At 44.9% G+C, this 26964-nt stretch overlaps 1 protein-coding gene and 1 long non-coding RNA gene across 2 annotated transcripts in view; one reads left to right on the top strand and one right to left on the bottom strand.

Moving 5' to 3' along the window:
* Window positions 1-26964, top strand: part of DPYSL5 (dihydropyrimidinase like 5) — a 102422-nt gene that overhangs the window by 4131 nt on the left and 71327 nt on the right. The gene's annotated exons all lie outside the window — the stretch shown is intronic.
* On the bottom strand, window positions 13544-26362 carry LOC115511030. The gene is made up of 3 exons (XR_003967927.1): window positions 26238-26362; window positions 19395-19512; window positions 13544-13628 (listed from the first exon to the last, which is right to left on the bottom strand). It is a non-coding gene; the product is annotated as an uncharacterized LOC115511030 (long non-coding RNA).

Here is a 26964-nt window from a genome sequence, read left to right as displayed (position 1 = left end):
TAAGACCCAGGGTGCCTGGCCGGCTCAGTCAGTAGAGCATGCGACTCTTGATCTTGGGGTGGTGAGTTCAAGCTCCACTTTGGGTGTAGAAATTACTTTAAAAAAATCTAAAAACCTGTCTATCTTGCTGGTGTAAAAATTAACCAAATTCTGATAGAATCTGATCCTGTTCATTTTTGTTTTCCGAGCTATAAGAAAATAATTTCAGAAACGCCTTGTGAGACTTAGTACACAGGAACCTATAGGAGAACAATAATACAGAAAATCTTTGTCAGCATGAAAACCTGTAGGAAGAAGTTGGCATAATGTGAAATCAAATGAGAATAACAAGTAAGGTGTTTGATTTTATTGCACTTCTAGTGAATAAATGAGAAATAATTTTAGGATCACTTTGCCTTAATTTTTTTTTTTTATTTTATGTTTTAAGTTTTTATTTATTTTTTTTAACATTTATTTAGTTTTGAGAGAGAGAGAGAGAGAGAGAGCACAAGCAGGGGAGGAAGAGAGAAAGAGGGAGATATAGAATCTGAAGCAGGCTCCAGGCTCTGTGCTGTCAGCACAGAACCCGACGCGGGGCTTGAACCCAAGAACCCTGAGATTATGACTTAAGCCGAAGGCGGATGCTTAACTGACTGAGCCACCCAGGCACCCCACGTTTTCCCCCATCTAATCTTTCATTGCAAGGGGCTGGGGCAGGCTGCAGTGGGGTATCACCAGTGGGAACAGAAAGAATGATTAGGACCACTTCATGAACCCCCACCCTTGCAAATAGTAGGAATAGCTCTGTGCTGAGTCGGAGCTTCTTTAAGCACAGCTGTTGTCAGCAGCTGAGAACTTGTAGTTAAGAATGTTCCAGAAGTGCTCTGATTCCAGCTTTGCCAAATCATCACAACACACAATGGTGTTGGCCTGGCATTTCACCTGCCCCTTCATCATCTAGAAGATCAGGTACTGGTGAGGGGCTGTTGTTCCAAGGCTGTTCTGGTTTTGGTGTGGGAAAGAGTGTTCATGTTTGGTTGATGGTAATTGTTGGGAATAAAAATATCTGCAGTTTTCCAGCTAAGAAATAAACTCAGCATCACGGAATTACTTATTTAACAAACACTTTCCAAGCACTTACTCTGTGCTAGGGGTTGTTCTAGTGCCTATGAATTAAGTACTATTATTATCCCCAGCTTACAGTACAGAAATCACCCAGCTAGAGGAGTCGCAGAGCCAACCTTCAAACCCCAGGGGTCTGCTTAGAGTCTGTATAACTTGCGGTTCTCCAGAGAAACAGAACCAGTAATGGTTATCTTACATGATTGTGGGGTCTGGCAAGTCTGACATGCCTAGGGCAGGCCAGCAGGGTGGAAACTCTCAGCCAGGAACTGATGTTGAGGTCTAAAGACAGAATTTCTTCTTCCTCAAGGGAACCTCGGTTTTTCTCCTAAGGCCTCTCAACTGATTGTATGAGGCCCACCCATATTACTGAAGAAACCTCCTTTCCTTAAAGTCAACTGATTGTAGATGTTAACCACATCTACAAAATATCTTGACAGCAACATATATAGATGGTGTTTGATTGAATAACTATACTATACTACACCATACTATACTATACTATAGCTTAGCCAAGTTGACATAAGAAACCAACCATCACAGAGTCCATGCTTTATTTATTTATTTATTTTTAACGTTTATTTATTTTTGAGACAGAGAGAGACAGAGCATGAATGGGGGAGGGACAGAGAGAGAGGGAGACACAGAATCGGAAGCAGGCTCCAGGCTCTGAGCCATCAGCCCAGAGCCCGACACGGGGCTCGAACTCACGGACCGTGAGATCGTGACCTGAGCTGAAGTCGGAGGCTTAACCGACTGAGCCACCCAGGCGCCCCTGCTTTTTTTTTTTTTTTTTAATATTTATTTATTTATTTGCTTACTTAGAGAGAGAAAGAGTGTGTGAGCAGGGTAGGGGCAGAGAGAGAGAGAGAGAGAGAGAGGGAGAGGAAGAATCCCAAGCAGGTTCCGCACAGTCAACGCAGAGCCCGGGGCTGGGCTCCATCTCACAAATCGTGAGATCATGAACCGAGATGAAATCAAGAGTAGGACGCTTAACCGACTGAGCCACGCAGGCGCGCCCACAGAGTCCAGGCTTTTGAAACACCACTCCAACCAAGAACCTTACCTGGTGGGTGTAAGGTTTACAGTCAACGAAAGAATTTAGCAATGAGCTGTTCCATGACAAAATGGTTCTCCCTCCTCTTGTTTAAAATAATATCTGGACCTCTTTTTCATCCACATAGCTTCCAGCACGAAATACTGCTCAGAGTGAGCATTCAGTAACGTTGAAAGAACGGCTGAGTGAATGATCTAGATGATGTGTTACAGGATTTTCCAGCCATTGAGACCTCTGGCTCCCCATTTAAATTGAAAATCCTTTGGCTCAAGTGAAGCTGAGGTTTTATGAATGAGGAGATTCTCTTGAGAAAAGAAGAGTATCTACGTTCTGAACTGAGTGTTGTGTCCTTCCCCACCCCCAACATCTGTCCGTTTTCATTGGCAGCAAAGTTTTTCGGGGTCTGTCACTGCCTCAACTCCCTGTGAATGTGTCTCCCACACACCAGCAGTGCCCAGTACTCAGTCACACCATCTTTGTGTCACTTCAGTGTCCATTGACAGGCAGCCCCTTTGTTGATTTCAAATCCGCCATGGGCTCATTCTAATTTCTCAGGCTTTGGGTCTTTATTCTCCCTGCTTTTGTCTGGTCCTGCCCTTCCCTTTGTCCCTCTGCGGGGCATGATCCACTATTGATGGAGAGGTCCCCTCCTTTCTCATTTTTACCACTTCATCCAGATTTGTCTTTGTGGATTGATAGGTTCATTCTGTTATAAAATTCAAATATAGCCTCCAAATTTTTTTCATGCCATGGTTTTTTTAGCCGTGTTTGCAATACATGTGAAACTCAACTTGGATTATTCTAAGTTCGCCCGATTGCCAAGGGTGTGGGCAATACGTAGGCTTAAGATGGTGACTTTGGGAGGGTGGGGTGAGGGTGTATTTTGGAAATACTCTTGTTTTTTAAACTCTTTGGTGAATTATAACAGATACCTAGAAAATATATGAATCATAAGCATATAGCATAATGAATTTTTGCAAACTGAACATACCCAGGTGATCAGCACTAGGCCAAGAAATAGATTACCAGTACCCCAAAGCCCTTCGCCTCCCCCTCCCTTTTTAAGTAATCTCTACGCCCAGTGTGGGGCTTAAATCTACAACCCTGAGATCAAGCGTCATATGCTCCACCAACTAAGCCAGCCAGTCATCCCCCCAAAGTCTCCCTCTTAAGTCGCCTCCCAGTCACTGTCCTTCCTCCAGGGTTAATAACCACCCTCCTGACTTCTTACAGCACAGATCAGCTTTGCCTGTTTTTGAACTGTTTTACAAATGGAATCCTTACAGTGGAAACTTTTTCATGGGTGGCTTCTTTTGCTCAACGTTATGTTTGTTGCATTTTCATTTGCTCATTTTCATTGCTATATATTGTCCCATTGTGTAAATGTACCGTAGTATCCATTGTGTTGTTAATGGGTATTTGGGTAGTTTCCAGTTTGAGACTATCATGAATAGTGCTGCTGTGAATATTCTAGTACGCGTTTTGTTCGTGAACATATGTGTGTTTCTGTTGGGTATAACCTTAGGCGTAGAACTGCTGGGTCGAGGGTTTGCATATGTTATTTTTTAGTAGACTGTGCCAAATAGTAAGATTAATGGTGATTAAAAACATTTTTAAGAAGAGTTTTTTAAAAGACATTCTGAGGGATGTACTGCTGTGATTAAACCATTTTTAGAAATCCTAGAGGCTGGTATAATGTCGTGGCTTGATCAGAGGTTGGTTTCCAACTCTCATTCTTCAGGAAAAAATAGAACTTCAAGCTGTGCCTGATTCCACAGTAGCTGAAATGAACTTCTTTTTTTTTTTTTTCTTTCTTTTTTTTTTTTTTTTTCAATTTGAGAGAGAGAGAAAGCACAAGCAAGGGAGAGGGGCAGAGGGAGGAAGAGAGAAAATCTTAAGCAGTCTCCATGCTCGGGCTTGATCCCACGACCCTGGGATCATGACCTCAGCTGAAAACAAGAATCAAGAGTCAGACGCTCAATCAACTGAGCCTCCAGGTGCCCCTGAAATGAGCATTTTTAAACTAAGGGTTGTGTTTCAGCCTTAGTCTTGCTACAGCGATTTCCTTACTCCTGTTTCTTAAGGAAAAGATGAGAACAGATTATAATTGCAACATGGGTCCCCAAATCATTCCAGAGATGTCCTATCAGCCTTGAACAGGATTAACAAGTGATTTTTTTCTTCTGTTAACTATTTTGCGTTTCTCACATCAAATTGCGATTTTGAGTTGTGTCATTTCTCTGGCTTAAAAAATTCCTCAAAAGGGGGCAGCTTGGAATCACAGAGTTCAGATTTCTTACTTGGGAATTCGAATTCTAGCATAGATTCCCCCCCACCCCCTTTTTTTCGTGGGTTTCTAAAAAAGACTTAAAACGGACATGATTCTTACAACTGGATTATAATGGGACAAAGCCTCTGCAACTACTGAAACCCAATAAAGATGAGGCACAGAGCTAGAGCAACAGCCTTCAGATTGCGGATATAAGGCAAACCCATTTCATCGCCATGGCTGATCTTCACCGTTGGTCTAGGAGAGGTGGCAGTGATAACATGGCCAGTATAGATCAAGGGCGGCAGTTTAGGTGTGATTACAGGATGGTGGTAATGAAGCCTATACTACCAAGGGAGCATGACAAGGTCGTCACGAATTCCTAACCCCTCAGGTTTTTCTTTAGGAGACCCATTCACAGAGAGAAAGATTTTTTTCCTGTCACGTGGCTTGCCACGTCTGTATCCATCCTCGTACAGGCAAGTGAGGGAGACAAGATTTATCCTTGCCTAAACACCTAGGTTTACTGCTTAGACTCTGAGTCCCTTAAGTGCTTAGGCAATACTATAAGATTTAATTTGTACTGTATTTTTTTAAGTGTTTATTTATTTTGAGATAATTTGTACTTTAAAATGTGTAGGGGCGCCTGGGTGGCTCAGTCGGTTAAGCCCTCAACTTTAGATCAGGTCATGATCTCACAGTTTGTGAGTTTGAACCCCGCATCAGGCTCCTTTGCTGTCAGCATAGAGCCCACTTCGGATCCTCTGTACCCTTCTGTCTCTGCCCCTCCCCTGCCTATGCTCTCTCTCTCTCTCTCTCTCGAAAATAAAATAAACATTAAAAAACATTTTTTTAATAAAATAATAAAAATAAATAAAATGTATAATATAATATTCTAATACCTAATCAGTTATAAACCACCCATAGACCATTTTGCTAATACAGCTAACGTAATGACTGCTTGTTTCATCAAAGCTTTGTCCATATGCTCACATAATTTTTTTTATTATTAAATATAATTTATTGTCAAATCAGTTTCCATACAACACCCAGTGCTCATCCCAACGGGTGAATTTTTACAGAATTATGACCACAACATGGATACTATTGGTATTCTGTTGTTTGACATTAAAAAAAAAAAGCTCTTTGGGGTGCCTGGGTGGCTCTGTCAGTTGAACATCCGACTTTGGCTCAGGTCATGATCTCACGGTTCGTGGGTTTGAGCCCCGCCTCGGGCTCTGTGCCAACAGCTCAGAGCCTGGAGCCTGCTTCAGATTCTGTGTCTCCCTCTCTCTCTGCTCCTCCCTGCTCATGCTCTGTCTCTTGATATCAAAAATAAATAAACATTTTAAAAATGTAAAAAAAAAAAGCTTTTTTATGTCTCTACCTAATTTAGAAATGTGAACTTTTATATGGCTATCTACCATTCCATTGGAAGAAACACTGTCGTATTTAAACATTTACTTATTGAGGTGCCTGTGTGGCTCAGTCGGTTAAGGGTCTAACTTCAGCTCAGGTCATGATCTCGTGGTCTGTGAGTTTGAGCCCCACATCGGGCTCTGTGCTGACAGCTCAGAGCCTGGAGCGTGCTTCAGATTCTGTCTCCCTGTCACTCTCAAAAATAAACAAACATTAAAAAAATTTTAAACATTTACTTATTGGTGAACATCTAGATTATGTCCAGTTTTTTCTATTATCTTAAATATTGTTCACATCTTTATGAGCGAACATCACATACATGATTTTATCACCGAGCTGATAATGTTTTTGAGAATTGGAATTCCCTTAAAAGGAATTTTTGGTGTGGGGGATGCAGTTTTAATCATAATACCTGATATAGTTCGCACATAAAGACAAATTCATGAGTGTATGTTAATTCCTTGACTTAAGGACCAACTTCACAAAGTTCCCTGATTGCTTTCTCATCCGTCTTCGTCAGCAAGTTGATCATCAAAGAATTTGTGTAGGGGCGCCTGGGTGGCGCAGTCGGTTAAACGTCCGACTTCAGCCAGGTCACGATCTCGCGGTCCGTGAGTTCGAGCCCCGCGTCAGGCTCTGGGCTGATGGCTCAGAGCCTGGAGCCTGTTTCCGATTCTGTGTCTCCCTCTCTCTCTGCCCCTCCCCCGTTCATGCTCTGTCTCTCTCTGTCCCAAAAATAAATAAACGTTGAAAAAAAAAAAGAATTTGTGTAAATGTAGGAATAAAATTGTCTGAAGTAGTCATTAAAAACAGGGCTACAGTGGAATGGATGCCTGTGTGTCTCAGTTGAATGTCCTACTCTTGATTTGGGCTTGGGTCATGATCCCAGGGTCATGGGATGGAGCCCCATGTCAAGCTCCATGCTGAGTGTGGAGCCTGCTTGAGAGTCTCTCTCTCTCTCTCTCTCTCTCTCTCTCACCCTCCGCCTCCACTCCTCTCTCACGCTCTTGCACTCTCTCTATATATATACATTTTTTTTAATTAAAAAAATTAAAAATAGGGGCGCCTGGGTGGCTCAGTCGGTTAAGCATCTGACTTCGGCTCAGGTCGTGATCTCACGGTTTGTGAGTTCAAGCCCCGTGTCGGGCTCTGTGCTGACAATTCAGAGCCTGGAGCCTGCTTCGGATTCTGTGTCTCCCTCTCTGTCTGCTCTTCCCCTGCTCATGCTCTGTCTCTCTCTCCTTCAAAAAAAAAAAAAAAAAAAAAAAAAAAAAAAAAAAAAATTAAAAAAAATTTTTAATACAATAAAATAAAAATAAAAGATAAATTAAAAACAGGACTGCCGTAATAACTTGGAAGGCAAAGGGCTGTAAGTAAAGCCAACTTTCATCAATAAGTTCTGTAAAAGTCTGCCGTTTCTTAATAGCAAATAGCACCCAAAGTTGGCCACTGTGAAAGACATTCTGTGGTCTCCGAGTTGTGTAGGGATCACACAGTTATGCGGAACACTCAGTATTGAGTTAAATTCTAAATACCTGGGTGGAATGCAAATAGCCAGGAACTGGAAATGAGGGTTGGAGCAGCGTGGCAAGTGAGAGAGGGTTACTAACCATCCAATGGCTGGACTTGGCTTGCATTGAGCTGTCATTTGAGATGGCCATGAACCTCCACTCACGTATTTCCTCAGTGTCTGCAGGGGGCCAAGCAATTTCCAGGAACGAGCTTGCTCATGGGAAAGAGGTGGGTTTGAATCCAGACTCTGCTGCTTTCTAGGTGTCAGAGATCTCAGGCAAAGTCCATCTCCCCAAGCCTTGGTTTGGTGATCTAGAGGAATGTTAATATCTTCCTCACAGGTTTGTAGGGAGGACTACTGGCATTCACGCACGGAGCCTGATGCGTGTGTGGGAGATACTCAGTAAGCGGAGCTAATGGTATTCCCTAGGGGCTGAGTTTGGTGGATATGTAACGGTATATAAAAGTATGCTCCAAGGCACATGACTGTCAAATGAATAGGCTGGACTATATGGTCATTGGTGCAGAGATAATAGCACGTGAGAAATTCGGTCAAAACGGTTTCGTTCCCTCTGTACCATGAGGAAGCGGAGACTAGATGCTATCTGACAGCTTTGATGTTCTGTGACAGCCATGCTGTGTCACTGCTGGGAGTGTCGTGTCGCGATGCCTTACCAGCTAAAACCTGCAGACTGCAGTGGGGCACTATCTGTCGACATTAAAACCGCACATACCCTTTCGCCCAGCAATACCACCTCTAGCAGTGTACCCTAAAGGTATGCAAACAAGTGCACAATGAAAAATACCAAGGGCTATTATTGCGGCATGATTTATACTAGCCAAAAATCAGACCCAACCTAAATTCCCATCATTGGAGAGCTAGTTAAATACATTCTCATCCTTACAAAGAATTATTATGCATCCATTAAAAAGACGAGGCAGACACTTGTTTTTTTAAATGTTTTTATTTTTATTTTGAGAGAGGGACAGAGAGTGAGCAGGGGAAGGGCAGAGAGAGAGAGGGAGACACAGAATCCAAAGCAGGCTCCAGGCTCTGAACTGTCAGCACAGAGTCCCATGCGGCGCTTGAACCCATGAGCTGTGAGATCATGACCTGAGTTCAAGTCGGACACTTAACCGACTGAACCACCCAGGCGCCCCTATGTTCTGATATAGAACAAGGGGCCAATTTATATCACAACGGAAAGAAAGCAGGCAGAGCGATATTTCATGCATGCTGCTATTTTGTGCAATACAAAATAGATAAGTATATGCTTAAATATGCATAGGTTGTCCATGCAAAGAAACACGGCAAAACCTGTGATGGTGCTTATCTCCAGAGGAGGGGACTATTTATATGGTCTTAAATGTTTATCGTGTGTATATTTTACCTGTTCAAACAGTAATAACAGTAATTTGGCAGCTTTTCCTGGCTCTGGCTCACCTTGGAAGGGATTCCAGAAAACTTGAGAAGAGTTGAGTTCTTGGCCCCATGCTCATGGCTTCTGTTCTCAGATGGTCTCCCACATGGAGGACCCCTAAAAATAAGACACAAGCATGCAGAGTAGGGCTTTCGAGCCGCTGAAGAGACAGAATGTGTAACTCCTTCAAAAAAGAAAGGTGCTGGGACCAGGTAGACTAAGGATGAGCCATTACGACAATTAACAAATAGCATCTAGTATTTTCCCTTCCGATCATTTTTATTCAGGAAAATTTGGTGTAAATCTTAGGATAGAAGATGAGAAACACTACCCGGACATCACGATCATTTTTTAATCTTAAAAAATGTCTGCATTCTAATGTGTACAGGTGCTCATTCCTTTATCCCTTCCTTTACGGAAGAGGTGCTATTGAACACCTACTGTGGGCCAGGTGTCATCGTAGGACATCGGAAGAACCTTAGACAACATCTCATCATTTCACAGAGAAGGAACCTCCAGGGCAATTTAACTTCCAACGAGCTATATCAGTGCAGAGAAAGCATCTGGTGATTTTTGCCCTCTTTGGTCTCAAATGACAACAGGTTAAGAAGCCTCCAGATCATCCTGTAGAATTAGTTCCATTCTGCTTTATGGTTTGGTTACTTGCGGGCATGTTTTCTCTGCAAGGATTGTGAAGAGGGACTCTTGGTGTGTCCCGTGCCACGATGCCCAGCTCCTGACGTTCACACCTCTGTGTAATGCTTTCCTGGGACTTTTTTTTTGTTTTTGTTTTTGTTTTTTCTTTAATGTTTATTTATTTTTTTTTTAATTTTTTTTTCAACGTTTTTATTTATTTTTGGGACAGAGAGAGACAGAGCATGAACGGGGGAGGGGCAGAGAGAGAGGGAGACACAGAATCGGAAACAGGCTCCAGGCTCCGAGCCATCAGCCCAGAGCCTGACGTGGGGCTCGAACTCACGGACCGCGAGATCGTGACCTGGCTGAAGTCGGACGCTTAACCGACTGTGCCACCCAGGCGCCCCTAATGTTTATTTATTTTTGAGAGAGAGTGTGCACGTGTGAGCTGGGGAGGGGTGGAGGGGGGTGGGGAGAGAGAATCTCAAGCAGGCTCCGCATGGTCGGCTCAGAGCCCTACACGGGGCTCGAACTCAGATCACAACTTGAGCCGAAATGAAGAGTCGGACGCTTACCCGAATGAGCCAGCCAGGCACCCCTGTGACTTGTTTTTAATCAATAGAAGATGGCAGAGGTGACAATGTCATTCCCCTGACTATATGATACACGACCTCATCTGGCTAGCAGACTTGCTCTAGAGACTCTCCTTGCTCCCTTGAGAAGTAAGTGGTTACGTTGGGGAAGCCCACTTGGCAAGAAATTGGGTGGCTTCTTGGAGCTGAGAGTGGCCCTTACCTGAAAGCCTACAACCGTAAGGAAATGAATTCTGTCAACAACCTGGGGAAGCTTAAGGCAGGTTCTCGCTCATCACCTGAACGTCTTTTTACTTTTTTTTTTTTTTTTAACATTTATTCATTTTTGAAAGGCAGAGAGAGACGGAGCGCGAATGGGAGAGGGGCAGAGAGAGAGGGAGACACAGAAACAGAAGCAGGCTCCAGGCTCCAAGCTGTCAGCACAGAGCCCGACGCGGGGCTCGAACTCACGGACCGCGAGATCACGACCTGAGCTGAGGTCGGCCGCTTAACCGACTGAGCCACCCAGGCGCCCCACGTCTTTTTACTTTCATACCAAGCCAGCCACCTGCATTGCCCTTGTTCCATCCCACCCCTCCGTGCTCAGGTCTGGCAAGCAATGCTCTCTTTACACCCTTTGGCGCAGCTCCGATAGGGGCCGCAGACCTACTCCAGAAACTGGGTCCATGCTTTTGGTGCCCTCCTTGCTTTACACTGGTTCCGTTTCAGTTGCTGACCCGGAGCCGTGGGGACATTACTTGACACTTCCCCTCAGACCTATACCCCAGATGCCCTCCTGGGGACCTGTCTCTTGACTTGTAGACCTGCCTGGAGTTTCCATTCTTTCCTGTTACTGCTTCTCGAAACTTAGAAGCACCCTGATGCAAGTCTGAAATCTTTGAGGCCTTGCTGACAACTTTATGGAGGTATAATTTACGTACCATAAAGTTCACGCATGGAAAGGATACAATGCAATGGTTTCTACTGTATTCATAATTGTGTAACCATCACCGCGCTCTTATCTCAGAACATTGTCATCACCCCAGAAAGAAACCCCTTAGCCATTAGCAGTCACTTCCCATTCCCGCCACCCCACCCCCAGCTCCTGGCAACCACTAATCCACTTTCTATCGATTTGCCTGTTCCAGACATTTCGTGTAAATGGAATCATGTATAGTGTTTCATAACTGTTCTCATTTTTTTAATGTTTACTTATTTTAGAGAGAGAGAGAGAAAGAGAGAGACAGAGTGCGAGCGGGGGAGGGGCAGAGAGAGAGGGAGACACAGAATTGGAAGCAGGCTCCAGGCTCCGAGCTGTCAGCACAGGGCCCAACTAGCGCTCAAACTCACGAACTGCGAGATCGTGACCTGAGCCAAAGTCGGACACCTAACCAACTGAGCCACTCAGGGCCCCTGTTCTCATTTTTTTTTTTTAAGTTATTTATTTACAGAGAAAGAGAGTGTGAGCAGGGGAAGGGCAGAGAGTGAGGGAAAGAAGGAAAATCCCAAGCAAGCTCCACCCCAGCTGTTCTCATTTTTTAATCTTAAAAAAATGAATGCAAGGTCTACACTCCAGTTCACAAAATACCAATTTTTTGTGTGTTCACATGAAATTGTAAAGAATTTGGGAGGGGGGCAGTGCCTGGGTGGCTCAGTAGGTTGAGTGTCCAGCTCTTGATTTCAGTTTAGGTCATGATCTCACAGTTGGTGAGATCGAGCCCTGCGTGGGGCTCCTCGCTGTTGGCTTGGGATTCTCTTTCCTCTCTCTCTCTGCCCCTCTCCCAACACACACACATGCACGTGTTTTCTCTCACTCTCTCTCAAAACAAAAACAAGAAACAAAAAAACACTGAACCCCAAAATTTAAAAAAATAAAAATTTAGAAAAAAGACGAATTTGGGGAATTACCCACCGTTAAAACGTTTAACCCCACCAAAGTGCTCCAGGAAGTGGCGCTCCAGGAATGAGCCCCCAAGGCTCATTCATGCCACTGTCTTTGGGCTCGGGTCTGAAAAAGTGGGCCTAGGTAATTCTGACAGCATCTAGATCTTTCTATCCAGAGCAGATAAAAATCCAAAAGTTGGATTATTTGAGTGGATGCTTTAAGGGGAAGGTGATTAACGTTCTGTGTGCATCTGCCTCTAGCCAGGCACCATGCTAAGTACTGCGGGAAGAGAAAGGTGGAGGGAGGCCGGGCCTTGCAGACTCTGTACCCTCTGTGCAGTGGCAGAGGAGAGCTAAGGTCTCCCTCGGGCTAAGAGAATGGTCCTCGCCCTTAGGATACATCAAAAGCCTTTTCTGACAAGGTGTTAGGGCAGGATTTGGGGAAGAGGACATTAGGGCAGAGGGTTTGGTGTAGAAGCTGCAGGATGGGGCCAAGGAGGTAAGGGGCTGTGCTGGTTGGTGTCAGAGCGGGAGGCTCGGACAGCAGGGGGAGGGGGAAGACTGAAGGTCGTTAGGGGCAACTGAGCACATCCCCCCACCCCCACCCCCCACCCCCGTGCGTCTGTCCCTTCCTGGCTCTCCCCCTCTGGGGGTCTGTGTGCTCAGTGTTGTGACAAAGAGGGGGCCCAGAGGGTGTCAAATGAGGCCTTGTCTTTATCTGCATGAGTTTACACAGACTGACCAGTTCCCTGGGCCCCCAGACCACCCGCAGCGATTTTTCTTTCCTAATGAAAATCAAGGACAGTACAATGACAAGTTTTAAAATATGTTATGTTTAGTGTGTGTGTTTAAAGTAAGAAATTCGTGTGCATAAACGCAATGCCTTTTCTCCTCCTCGGGTTGTGTTAAAATACCCTCTTTTGTTCCTCTTTTATTTTACAGCCTTTTGTTCACGTCCTTCATGCTCCAAATAGCCAATAAATAGCACGGAAAATGTGCTCTTTGCTCCGAATTGTAGAATCCTCTGTTCTCAGCTGTGTAAATAGGTGTATGTTTTTCTTTTTTTAAGTTTATGGTGAGCTTGGAGTAAGCAGCGGATTATCTTGTGTAAGAATTTAAGGTAGGGGCGCCTCGCTGGCTCAGCTGGTAGAGCATGAGTCTTGATCCCAGGGTCATGAGTTCAAGCCCCACCGTGGGCGTGGAGCCTACTTTAAAAAAAGAAAAAAAAAGAATTTAAAGTAATGAACGCAGCTCATGAGAAAGATCCTGTGTGTGAAGAGAACATCAAGAGCATGGAAAACACAGCTCACGTCTTTTCTTTTGTGTTTTTCAACTTTTTTTTTTAATGTCTTTATTTTTATTTTTGAGAGAGAGAGAAAGAGAGAGAGACAGATCACAAGCGGGGGAGGGGCACAGAGAGAGAGGGAGACACAGAATCCGAAGCTGGTTCCAGGCTCTGAGCTGTCAGCACAGAGCCCCATGCGGGGCTTGAACTCCTGAACTGCAAAATCATGACCTGAGCCGAAGTGGGAAGCTTAACTTGACTGAGTCACCCCGGGTGCCTCTGTGTTTTTCAACTCTTAAGTAGCAGTCAACGGACCTGAACATTAGAGATCTGTAATGCACAGTCCTCACCCCTCCGCCCCCCCCCCCCCCGGGTGCTGAAATGCTAACAGGGAGGTAAACTTGAGATTCTTGAAGGCAGAGATTCTGTGGAGCTCATTTTGAAGACTGCCGTCAAGGACAGCGAGGGACTCCTGTGGGGGAAGGACACATGGGTTAGCCAGCCTGAAGGTACACGTCCTGTGACCGGTACAGCCCATACTGAGAGAGTGCAGTGCAGAGGCAGGAAAGAGAACGCATAGGAGTTAAATCTGGGTGCAGATCTTGTCTTCCAGACTTGCTAATAATCTGTGTGATGCCAGGCAAGCTGTCTACCCCTTCCTGAGCACCATTATCCCGATTCCTTGCAGTTTTGCTTCGAGGATTCGAAATGGAACACATCTGGTACAGCGCAGGGCACGAAACAGGGGCTCCGTAGATGTGACTGGCCTTCAAGGTCGGGTGGGTACATTTTCCTTCAGTGAAAGTGATTTTGTTGCTTTCCCCTTCCCCCGGTTTTTATGAATAATACATCTTCACTGTGAAAAACTTAAACAATATTTAAATGTCAATGAAATAAAGTAAAAGTCACCTGAAATCCCAGCACCCTCAGGCAGCTACCGTTAGCATTTGGGTGATCATCTTTATGACACACACACTCGTACACACACACACACACACACACACACTCTCACACACATGTCCATCCTGTTTTACTTGTTAACGTTTTTCTTTCTTTAAAAAAAAAAAAAAGGAAAAGACTTTTCCCTTCTCTTCCACTCCTCTGCAACTAAATGCTCCCTCCTCACCCTCTGGTAATCAGTGTAAACAAATGGATGTTTTCACCCATATTTTGCTCTCTACACATTATCGTGTATAAATAAGATACAAAGATATTTTTTGTCCTTGCACATTTTATCAGAATGGGATCCTATTATGTCTGTGTCTGTGTGTGGATGTCATGGATTACATGTATTGGAGTTCCATTTTGGTAAAATACATTATCTCTACAACTTGTCTTTCTTATCATTACATCTTGGAAGAAGCTTTTTTTAATTTTTTTTTTAAGATTTTATTCTTAATTAATTAATCTCTATACCCAACGTGGGGCTCAAATTTACAGCCCTGAGATCAAGAGTCTCATGCTTTACCGACTGAGACAGCCAGGTGCCCCTGGAGAAGCTTGAAAGCAATTAGTATAGACTTAACTTTTTAAAAATTGCATGCTAGGGGCACCTGGGTGGCTCAGTCGGTTAATCGTCCGGCTTCGACTCAGGTCATGATCTCATGGATTGTGGGTTTGAGCCCCGCGTGGGGCACAGCTCAGAGCCGGGAGCCTGCTTCGGATTCTGTCTCCCTCCCTCTCTGCCCTCTCGTGCTCTGTCTCTCAAAAATAAATCAACACTAAAAAGAAATAAAAAATAAAAAATTGCATGCTATTCTATGGCATGGATAATGCAATACTGTGATATAATAATAAATCTGTTATTTGGTCTTCTTCCCCAGTTCTGGCACAGAGCTCCTACAACCCTTGTAACTTCCAGATTGACCGGGGTGAGGAGAGCGTCTTTTGTTATTCATAATAAGCCTCTAACACCAAACCTGAGTTATGCTAATGAGGTGACTCTCCAGATGGGTGCTAGTTGCCACGGGAACCAGCCAGGTGATTAGAGGGTTGAACTTTCAGCCCCAACCTCCCACCCCTCCTCCTGGGAGGGAAAGGGGCTGGAGATTGAGTAAATCACCCATGGCCAATGATCGAATCACTCTTGTCTTGGTAATGGAACCACCAGAAAAACCCCCGAAGAGAGGCGTTGGGAGAGGCTTCCAGGTCAGTGAACACCTCAAGGTGCGGGGAGGGTGAAGGCACGGCAGCTCCACATCTCTTGCCCTTACGTGGCCCCTCTTCCGTGTGTCTTGCCCTGTCCCATGGGTCTTCCTGTGTCTCTTCCACGTGGATGATCCTGACTTGTAATAGTAAATAAAGCGTTTCTTTGTGAGCCGTTCTAGCAAATTATCAAACTTGAGGAGGGGTTCATGGGAACCTCTGATTTGTAGTCAGGTCGTCAGGGGTAGAGGCAACAACCTGGGCCAGGTGGCTGGCGTCTGCAGTGGGGTCAGTCTTTTGGGAGTGAGCCCTCAGCCTGGGGGGTTTACACTAACGCCTGGTGCTTAGCATCAGAAGTGGCTAGAGGAACACTATTCCTTTATTTTTTTAAATGTTTATGTGTTTATTTTGAGAGAGAGCGAGAGAGTGAGGGGCAGAGAGAAACCTGAGCAGGCTCTGAGCTGTGACCTTGGAGCCCGACATGGGGCTCGAACTCACGTACTGTGAGATCATGATTACTGTGAGATCATGATGTGAGTCTTAAGAGTCGGCTGCTTAACCGACTGAGCCACCCAGGCGCCCCAAACAGTTTTCCTTTAGATAGTACTGTTCCCCATTGATGGGCATTCAGTTTGTTTCCAGGTTTTTGTTGGCTTATTGTCCTCCCCACGTTGCTGCAATGGGCCTCCCTTACCTTCCATCTCCTTATGTTCTCTTGCTTCTGTTTCTATGGATAGAGACCTGGGAGTGGGCTTGCCAAGTCACAGAGCTTTTCAAATTTTAATAGAGGGCTTTTCAGACTGTTCTCTAAAAGCGCGCGATCATCCATATTTTCAGCAGCAGCGGCACCCTCACAACTACCCCCAACCCACTCCCTCCCCCAAGTCCTGTCAAGGTCAGGTATCACCCTAGAATTGTTGCCAGTCTGATGGATGTGGAATGACACCTCACTGTGACTTTCATTTGCATCTTCTTGATTGCTAGAGAGATTGGACATCTTTTCATATGTTGTTGGTTATTTCAATTTGCTCTTCTGTGTCACGCTTATGGATGAGCCCATCTTTCTCTTGGTTGTATTTTTCCTATCGGTTTGTAAGACCTCATAGCTGCCATATGCACTGCGTATGTTCTCTCAGGATATTTTTCTATTTCTTCTTCTTCTTTTTAATGTTTATTTATTTATTTATTTATTTTTTAATTTTTTTTTCAACGTTTATTTATTTTTGGGACAGAGAGAGACAGAGCATGAACGGGGGAGGGGCAGAGAGAGAGGGAGACACAGAATCGGAAACAGGCTCCAGGCTCCGAGCCATCAGCCCAGAGCCTGACGCGGGGCTCGAACTCACGGACCGCGAGATCCTGGCTGAAGTCGGACGCTTAACCGACTGCGCCACCCAGGCGCCCCAGGTCTGGGGATTTAATGCATAACATAGTGACTATAGTTGATAACACTGTACTGTGAAACTGAAATTTGCGAAGAGACTAGAACTTAGGTGTTCTTAATAATAAAATATGTGAGGTGATGGATGTGTTAATTAATGCAAGCTGGGGCAGGGGAGGGTGGGCAGAGTGGGAGACAGAATCCAAAGCAGGCTCCAGGCTCTGAGCTGTCAGCACAGAGCCCGATGTGGGGCTGGAACCCATGAACCGTGAGATCATGACCTGATCCCAAGTCGGATGCTTAACTGACTGAGCCACCCAGGCACCCCTGGCTGTTTTTTTGTTTCTATGATATCATTTACTTTACCAATTTTTTAAACTCATATAAAGTCAGAAATGGGACTTTTCTTTTATGGCTTCTGGGTTTCCAGACTGAGTTAAAAGGGCTTCCCCACTCCTCAATTATACAAGTAGTTTCCTGGGCTTGCTTTTAATATTTTTATTGCTTTATGTTTTACATTTAAATAAATTCCAGATGGATTACAGATTGGGCTATAGGTAGGGAGCCGACTTAATTTTCTTCCAGACAAAGAGCCAGAAATGCCGGCCCCATCTATTAAGTAAATCATTTATCTCCTCCAAATTGAAATACCACTTTTGTTAAATTTAATTGAAATCTGTTACCAGGCACCTTCTTCTTCTCCTTTCATCTTTTGTCTAATCATCTGCTGACACCATACAGTTTTAATGACAGTAATTTCTTATAGCATCTTTTAATATTCCTAGGACAGTCCTTCACCTACCCCATAGTATTCCTTTTCATAATTTTGTTGACTCTTCGCAATTCCATTATTTTCCATTTCAAAATAAACGCCTTATGAATTCTAATAGGGGGCACCTGGGTACTCAGTTAAGCGTCTCTTGATTTCAGCTCAGGTTATGATCTCAGGGCACTGACAGTGTGGAGCCTGCTTGAGATCCTCTCTCTCCTTCTATCTCTACCCCTCCCATGCTCATGCTCTCTCTCTCTCAAAATAAATAAACTTCAAAAAAAATTTTTTTAATAAAAATAAATAAATAAATAAATAAATAGAATCAAAAAAATTTTTAATAAAAATAAATAAATAAATAAATAAATAGAATTAAAAAAATTTTTTTACGTTTATTTTTGATAGAGACAGAGCACAAGTCGGGGAGGGGCAGAGAGAGAGGGAGACACAGAATCGGAAACAGGCTCCAGGCTCTGAGCGGTCAGCACAGAGCTCGACACTGGGCTCGAGCTCACACACTGTGAGATCATGACCTGAGCCGAAGTCGGACGCTTAACCGACTGAGCCACCCAGGCGCCTCTAAATAAATAGAATTTTGAAGAAAGAGAGCTCATGATTCAACACCATTTTATGTCCAAATATGTATACCTTCTAAAGCCATCTGTGCACACTTTCCTCAATTGTGAAACACTAGGCTGAGGGGAGAGGAAATAAAGGACCACAAATTTGGCTTAGGTGACGGCTGGGGTTGTAGTGTTCCCACTAGAGGGGCAATATTTTTTTAAAGATTTAATTTTGGGGGCGCCTAGGTGGCTCAGTCGGTTAAGCGTCCGACTTCAGCTCAGGTCATGATCTCACACTCTTGAGTTCGAGCCCCGCGTCGGGCTCTGTGCTGACAGCTCAGAGCCTGGAACCTGCTTCAGATTCTGTATCTCCCTCTCTCTCTGTCCCTCCCCCGCTCATGCTCTGTCTCTCTCTGTTTCAAAAATAAATAAAAACATTAAAAAAAAAGATTTAATTTTAAGTAATCTGTATACCCAACGTGGGGCTCAAACTCACAGCCCCGAGATCAAGAGTCACCTGCTCTTCTGGTTGAGCCTGAAAGGCACCCCTAGAGGAGTACTATTTAGACACCTTCCTTCCCATTACCAGTTAAAGGATGGAAAGGACATGTTTGCATTCTCTTTATAACATAGGTTGGAGCACCGGATAAAAGCCGATAATTGGACTCTTTTACTTTAACGCCTTTGGACTCTTTAACACTTTAACACAGAAATGTCATCTCTAAGTAAAAATTTAGTGGTATTTCTTCAGCCTTTTATTGATGTTTGCTCTATATTAAAAATGGCTTGGAAAAATATTTCTGCACCTTCTGCAAAATTGCAGTTAAATATATCCGTCATGTTTCTTACTTTCCTTAGAGAGGAATCCAATAAATCCCTTCTAGAATTATCTACATAGAGAGCAGATCTGCTTTCTCTAAAGCGTTCTCTTAAATGTTCAGTTGGATGGAGGGGAGCAATGAATTATTTGGGATTCAAAAGGCTCTTCCTGGTGGGTAAATCAGGGCCTCCCTTTTATCCAGTTATAGAAAGTTTTTCCTTCCCAAACCATTTCCACTTCTGCTTGGACTGCCAGGAAGCTTAGCACTAAATGTAATTCCTATTAAGTTCTGTCTTGTTTTTTTCTGATCCCCCTTTAGCAATTCTCTGTTAAATGTGTTTTGGTTTTGGTTTTGATTTTGGTTTTGTTTTAAGTCAGCTCTATGCCCAGTGTGGGGCTTGAACTCACTTCCCAAGATCGAGAGTTGCATGCTGTACCGGCTAAGCCATCCAGTTACCCCTTTCGTTTGTTTTTCAGTCAGCTTTGTTGGGGTGCAATTTACATATGGTAGACAGCCTCTTACAGTATACATTTCAAAGGGTTTGGATATACTTACATACCTGAGTCATAGGGACAGGAGTCCACACTCCAGGTCGTGTCACCAGGAGAGCGTTGGTGTCAGGAGAGCATGTTAGCAGGTGGAGAGGCCTCAGATGTGGATGGGCAGGCTTCCATTCCCTGGAGAAGGTGACAGGCAACAAACAGGAAGCGTGTGCCAGCCTATTGGCCACGAGATAGTAGGTCATTTACCAAACAGGGAATCAGGTACCTGATGTGCAGTCTGGGGTCCAGTCCTCAGCAGGACACTTATGTATACAAAATCTCACTTATATATACAAAAGTTGATGCTCAGTCAGGGCTTGTCAAGCAAGCACCAGGTGTCCTAATCTTGAGCATGTTGGGCTCCAGTCTTTATTTTTTTATTTTATTATTATTATTATTATTATTATTATATGTATTCAGTTTACATCCAAGTTAGCTTATAGTGCAACAGTGATTTCAGGGGTAGATTCTTTAATGCCCCTTACCCATTTAACCCATTCCCCATCCCACCACCCTTCCAGTAACCCTCTCTTCGTTCTCCATATTTAAGAGTCTCTTCTGTTTTGTCCCCTCCCTGTTTTTATATTATTTTTGCTTCCCTTCCCTTGTGTTCATCTGTCCTGTGCCTTAAAGTCCTCAGATGAGTGAAATCATACGATATTTGTCTTTCTCTGACTAATTTTGCATAGCATAATACCCTCTAGTTCCATCCACATAGTTGCAAATGACAAGATTTCATTCTTTTTGATTGCCAAGTAATACTCCATTGTGTGTATATATACATATATATATATATACATATATATATATATGTGTGTGTATATATACCACACCTTCTTTATCCATTCATCCATCAGTGGACATTTGGGCTGTTTCCATACTTTGGCTATCGTCGATAGTGCTGCTATAAACATGGGGGTACATGTGCCCCTTCGAAATAGCATACCTGTATCCCTTGGATAAATACCTAGTAGTGCAATTGCTGGGTCATAGGGCAGTTCGATTTTCAATTTTTTGAGGAACCTCCATACTGTTTTCCAGAGTGGCTGCACCAGCTTGCATTCCCACCAACAATGCAAAAGGGATCCTCTTTCTCTGCATCCTCGCCAACATCTGTTGTTGCCTGAGTTGTTAATGTTATTAGCCATTCTGACAGGTGTGAGGTGGTATCTCGTTGTGGTTTTGATTTGTATTTCCCTGATGTTGAGCATTTTTTCACGTGTCGGTTGGCCATCTGGATGTCTTCTTTGCCCATTTCTAAACTGGATTGTTTTTCGGGTGTTGAGTTTGACAAGTTCTTTATAGATTTTGGATACTAACCCTTTATCTGATATGTCGTTTGCAAATACCTTCTCCCATTCCGTCGGTTGCCTTTTAGTTTTGCTGATTGTTTCCTTTGCTGTGCAGAAGCTTTTTATTTTGATGAGGTTCCAGTAGTTCATTTTTGCATTTGTTTCCCTTGCCTCTGGATCCAGTCTTTATTTTTAAAGCAGATTTTTAATGTTTGTTTTTGAGAGAGACAGAGCATGAGCAGGGGAGGGGCAGAGAGAGAGGGAGACACAGAATCCGAAGCAGGCTCCAGGCTCTGAGCTGCCAGCACAGAGCCCGACACAGGGCTTGAACCCATGCGCCATGAGATCATGACCTGAGCCAAAGTCAGACGCTTAACCGATTGAGCCATCCAGTCTTTAGATTTGCCTTTAGGAATAGGTCCTCGGCCTGGGCTGGGGGTGGGGAGGAGGCTGGCAGGGACTGGGAACCAAGGGAATCTGGCCCGCTCTTCCGAAGAGTAGAAGGGCATGAACTGTAAGTATTTATACAAGTAATTGGGTATCTGTCATCAGTTCCAACCCCACCTCTCTTCTGGCAGAAGCAGGTGAACCAGAAAACAAGGAAATGCCAGCATTCAGGATGAATTAGGTGGGAGGACAACCATGTGCTCCCATTTACTTGTTTCAAGATGGAGACTTCATCCCTTCTGTTGACAGTTGCTCAGCAGGTGCTCCCTGCCTCTGAAGGCTCATTACCTCTTTTTGTTTAAGTAAATGAGGGCATCTCCACATTTTCAGACTCAACCACCAGGAAAAGCCCTTTGAACCCAGTCAGTCAGTTGGTCCCTGTCTCCACCCTTTCATTTGTGGAAGGCAGCGGCCAGATGGGCCGGGATTGAGAGGGTGTTCTGCTCCTTTAAGCAGCCATCTGAGAAGACACTGCCTCGTCTGGGGCGCCAGTGAACAAAAAGGAGGAAGGGGGCTGCGTGCTATGGCCTGTGGAGCTATCACTTGCTCTCCTCGCCCTTGCTGCTGGCTCGGTCCTGCGGTGGGAGCTGGGGTGTCTTTCCCTGGGATGGGAGACACTGGAAGAGGAGCCGAGTGGAGACCGAGTGTAACGAGCTCAGTTTTAGATGGGATCCGTTGGAAGGCCCAGTGAGATGTTAAATTAGAAGGATCCAATAGGCCGTTAGACGTACCTATTAATGGTGGTTGAATAAATGTACGAGAGACGTTAACTTGCTAGTGAATTGCCCGTCCTGGCACAGACTTCCTCAGAGCCCACTCTAGTGTATTCTGTACTACTGCCCCCTTGACCGGGGCTGTTGTCGATTCCACAGCTCGTTTATGATACAGACATTTTCACAATCAAGTAGTGCAGAGAGATTGAGTCCTGCTGTAGTCCCTTTCTCTGAGACAACTGCAGTCACTAGTTTAGTGAATAACCTTTCCAGTGTTTTATGCAGAAAGCTTGTTTATGTATGTGAGTTTTCACATATATGTGTAAGTGAAGTTTATGTATAAGTGAGAGGTCATATTCATATATATTCAAATATATATGAGATCTCACCTATATACACAAAACTAGAGGCACATACCATGGGGTCTGGTTCTGTAATCTGTTTTCTCCACCTAGTACTGTATCGTATGTAACATCCCATGTCAGTACTTAAAGATCTGCGTGATCGTTTTCAATGGCTGCATCGCCTTCTAGTGTGTGAATGTACCATTATTTATTGAAACAGTCCTTACACTGACACACCCTAACCTTGTTCTCAAATCATTAGCTGTTATAACAGCAGAATAATTATATAATTATATATAATGTTATGATAACGAAACACCCTCATAATCCATTTTTGTGCAATGGTCCGATTATTTCCTAGAAGAAATTCTTAGATGTGAAACGCCCATTTTAAGTTTTCATGTAGATTTTTAGATTTCCTTCTGGTAAGGTTGTATCAGTTTGAACTCCTATGAACAGCGTATGAGAGTGCTTGCTCCTCTCCCCGTGGGCATTATTCTCTTTTTTCTGTGCCATTACGACAGGTGAAAAATGTAATTTTCTTGTTTTCACTCACATTTCTTGGATTCTTAATAAGACAAACGTCTTTTCATTTGCTTATGAGCTATTTACGCCCTCCCCATCCCCACGGATTGCCTGTTTATATTTTTTGCTTACTTTTTCTTTCTTTTTTTTTTAAGTTTATTTTTTTGAGTGAGAGAGCATACGAGGTGGGGAGGGGCAGAGAGAGATCGGGAGAAAGAGAGAATCCAAGCAGGTCCCGCGCTGTCAGTGCAGTTCCTGATGCGGGGCTGGAACCCACGAACTGAGATCATGACCTGAGCCGAAATCAAGAGTCGAATGCTTAACTGACTGAGCCACCTACACACCCCTCCTGTGCCTATTTTTTTCTACCGGAGTACTTATCTTTCTCTTAAAACATGCAAACATGTCTTAACCAGTTTTTGTCTTTTTTTTTTTTTTTAATCTTTTTATTTATTTTTGAGAGAGAGTGACAGAGCACAAGCAGGGGTGGGGCAGTGAGCGAGGGAGACACAGAATCCGAAGCAGGCTCCAGGCTCCGAGCTGTCAGCACAGAGCCCGATGCGGGGCTCGAACTCACAAGCTGTGAGATCATGCCCTGAGCTGAAGTCGGACGCTTAACCGACTGAGCCACCCACGTGCCCCAGTTTTTGTCTTTATTAAAAGTATTTTGTGGCATCTTCTGCTGTATTAGTTTGTTGTTGTTCTATAGTCACACCGGCATCAATCTCTTCTTTTCTGGTTTCTGGCTTTGGATTATGCTTAAAAAACCTTAACCCATCCAAAATTTATAAACATATCTTTCTGTGTGTGCTTCTAATGCTCTGTCCTTTGAATTTTTATGTAAAATGCAAATCTAATCATGTCCCTTCTTTGCTTGCCCTCCCAGCAAGCCTTAGAGTCCACACTCTGAGTGTGTCCCATCAGGCATTGAATGGCTGGGGCTCCTGGGGCTCCTCAAATACACCAGCCATCCTGAAGGCACCCAGCTAGGTCACACCGCCCTGCCTCTGTCTGGAATGCTCAGGTTTGGCTCCCCCAGCCCCCCATGGTGCACTCCTAAGCAGCCCTCAAGACTGACATCCAAGGCACTTCCTCTGAGGAGCAGTCCTCTATCCCACTCAGGGTGAAGTGCTTCTCCCGCCCCGCCCCCCTTCCTGGTACTGACACAGCCCTTCTCTTAACTCATATTGAACTTTTTGTTCATGCCTTTCTTTGCACTCCAAACTTGGGAGCTCGTCGGGGGTTGGTGCAGTATCTGGCACTTAGCATAGTACCACGTAGGTGCTACAAGTGTCTCTGTGATCCTGTTGGCAACTTACAAGCTCAGTATGCTGACAGGGCGGAGGCCGGGAGACCAGTTAGAAGTATCCAGGTCATAGTGATATCATCTTAATGCAGGTAGATGATAGGGCCCGAACCAAGGCAGTTGTTTCGGAGAAAAAAGAAAACATAAGTGGGGCGCCTGGGTGGCTCAGTCGGTTAAGCGGCTGACTTGATTTCTGCTCAGGTCATGAGCTCGCGGGCTCGAGCCCCACGTCAGGCCCTGCTGACGTTGCGGAGCCTTGCTTGGGATCCTCTGTCTGCCCCTCTCTCGCTCACACTCTCATTCTCAAAATAAATAAATAAACTTAAAAAAGAGAGAGAGGATGGATAAGGAACAGATTTAGTAGGTAGAACTGGCAATGCCTGAGTAGAGTGTTTTGTCTCAAGTGTCTCCTAAGTGTTCAACGCAGGAGTAAATCAGAAGGTTAGCCCATTAGCGCAGTCCAGACCTTTTGATTCTTGTATTATTTGGTGTTTCGAATTACCTCTACTCCTTTTCCTTTCCATGAAGCTGTGTGACCTTGACTAGTCATTACCTCCAGTCACTGGCTGTCAAGTGGAGACAGCCCCTCATCTCCAAGAGCAATTGTGAGGTTGTTTCCATTAAATGCCATGTGTTAAGAGCCTTAGCACACTGAGTAGCATTTAGTAGGTGTTAGTTTCCTGCTCCTGCCATCTCCTTACCTTGATTGGGTCAGTTGCCATCTTCTGACTGATCTAAAGATCAGTCTTTCCTAGAGAGGGAAGCTGAAATCGGCTTTCGTTCCTGGGCGTCCATAAAGCACAGGCATGCCCCGACAGCTGGTCTCCATCTGTCCACACCAGCTCTCTGCTCTGCTCTGTTCGCCCGTGCTTCCATTCTTACTGTTTTCCCCAGTCTGTTCTCCCTTTCCTCCGGAGAACCCACCAGCATTCAGTCCTTTCTCGGCCCTGCTCCTTTTCTATTCCATAGGCACCACCTGTTTAGCCCACCATATCCTCATGCCCGGATTACCATAGTCCCCGTTCTCTCGGCCTCCACTCAACCTGTGCCAGGCAAACAAGCGGGGAGATCAGCCCCCAAACCACGTGCTCATCCCCTGACCAGACTCAGGATCCTGCTTTCCGTGCTCCAAGTCATCCTGGGCCACATGGGTCTCATTCAGAAGGCTGGGCCTCTTGCTCTGTGCTCCTTGACCTCCTACCCTGGCTCCCCAAGCTGCTTGCTCAGCCCAGTCTGGCCTCTTGGCCCCAAGGCAGTTCGTCTGCTGGCTGTACCGAGCCCATGCCTGCTTATTCTGCCTCCTGTCTTTTTTTCAGCCCGGCCAACGCCAGCTTTGTTCCTCTGCCCTAAGCTTTGTACCAAACGCCCTCACAACCAGCATGGAACTCTTCTTTGGAGAAGCCTTCCTTCCTGTTGCTAACAGCCCCTTACTGTGGCTAACCCTTTGTGCACACAGACTGCTTCTACCCCGCTCTCTCTGCCAACCCTCGCTTCCTTCAGCTAGCATTTAATGAGCGCCTCTGCATGCCGAGCCCTTAGAAGGATAAAGTGATGCCTGGGCTCTGCTCTCAAGGAGCTCCAGTCTAGTACGGATGAATTCCAACCCACAGTCTCCTCAGCTATAAAATGGGGATAATAATGCCTAACCACCTCACAGGCGGTTGTAAAGATTTCTATGAAATTATGTGGGAGCCTGACACACAAAGAGCTCAGTGGTAACGATGGGCTGATGGTGCTGACATCCACTTTACAGCTGAGAAGATGGGTGTGGAGCAGTTAGTCACGTGGCTAGAGGCGCAAAGGCAAGTTCAGGGCTCCTGGCACTGCTCTACCCATCCCCCCCCTCCATTTCCTCTTCCTGCCCCCTCGCGCCCTTTGCTTCCCCATTTGCTCCTGTTGGCTGCTGTAAAACAGGCCACTGAAATGCAGACACAGGCTAGTGGCCTCACTGCCCCAGTTGAAGGAAGCTGATTATATTCACCCCAGGCCTGCCTTCAAGCCTCCTGGGACTGCCCGCCCGGCCTGCCACTCCAGGCAGGCATGGTGCTTCCCACACAAGCCTGGGGGCATCACCCATGAGAATTTGGCTCCCATTGGAGATGATGGAGCTCACAGTGGTTCCCTGCCTTCTGCCCATCTCCCCAGGGTTGGGCTCCATTAGCCATGTATTGCTACAAGCACTGAGGAGATTTGCTCTTCAGGCTCCGGGGATTCTGGGTTAAGGAAAAAGTACCTCTTCACATTAGTGATGGAGGTGAATCAGGTCCGTAAGAAGGCAGCTGGCAGCCACAGGCGCAGGAAGGAGGTTGTCATTGCCTGGGCGGAAGCGTTATTGGTGAAAAGTCAATGGCAGGTGAAAGCACTTCATTTGGGGGAGAGAGCTGGAAACACATCTGCGGCACAAGATGAAATGCGCGGTACCTCTTTGAAGGAGTCTCACATCACAGAGAAAAAAGTCTGTGTCGTTCTAAAATCTGTTGGAGTCAAAGTAAGGAAGGAGATTGGTTTGTCCTAAAGCCCAGTCCTTTTAGGAAATTTCCCTGGAGGTGGCAGGATGATGGCAAGATTTCCTGAAAAGAAAAGGAAACATTTTTTGCACCTTATTTCAATTTTTTTCCTAACAGTATAAAACAATTTATGTAGTTTTAAGATACCATTATTATTTTTCATTATAAAATCTATATAATATTATACAGGAAGTTTGAAAAATTAGAGGAGTAAGATCACCTATAATCTCATAAACACAAACCTCGTTATTTATTCTCACCTTGTCTGTTTTTTTAAATTATTTTTTTAATGTTTATTTTTGAGAGAGAGAGACAGAGTGTGAGTGGGGGAGGGGCAGAGAGAGAGAGAGGGAGACACCGAACCTGAAGCAGGCTCCAGGCTCTGAGCTGTCAGCACAGAGCCTGACGCGGGGCTTGAACTCACAAACCGCCAGATCATGACCTGAGCCAAAG

This window comes from Lynx canadensis, chromosome A3, assembly GCF_007474595.2.
Source record: "Lynx canadensis isolate LIC74 chromosome A3, mLynCan4.pri.v2, whole genome shotgun sequence".
In the NCBI taxonomy this organism is placed as follows: Eukaryota; Metazoa; Chordata; class Mammalia; order Carnivora; family Felidae; genus Lynx; species Lynx canadensis.
The sequence above is the reverse complement of the archived record's forward strand: the minus strand, read 5'-3'. Positions and strand labels throughout refer to the sequence as shown.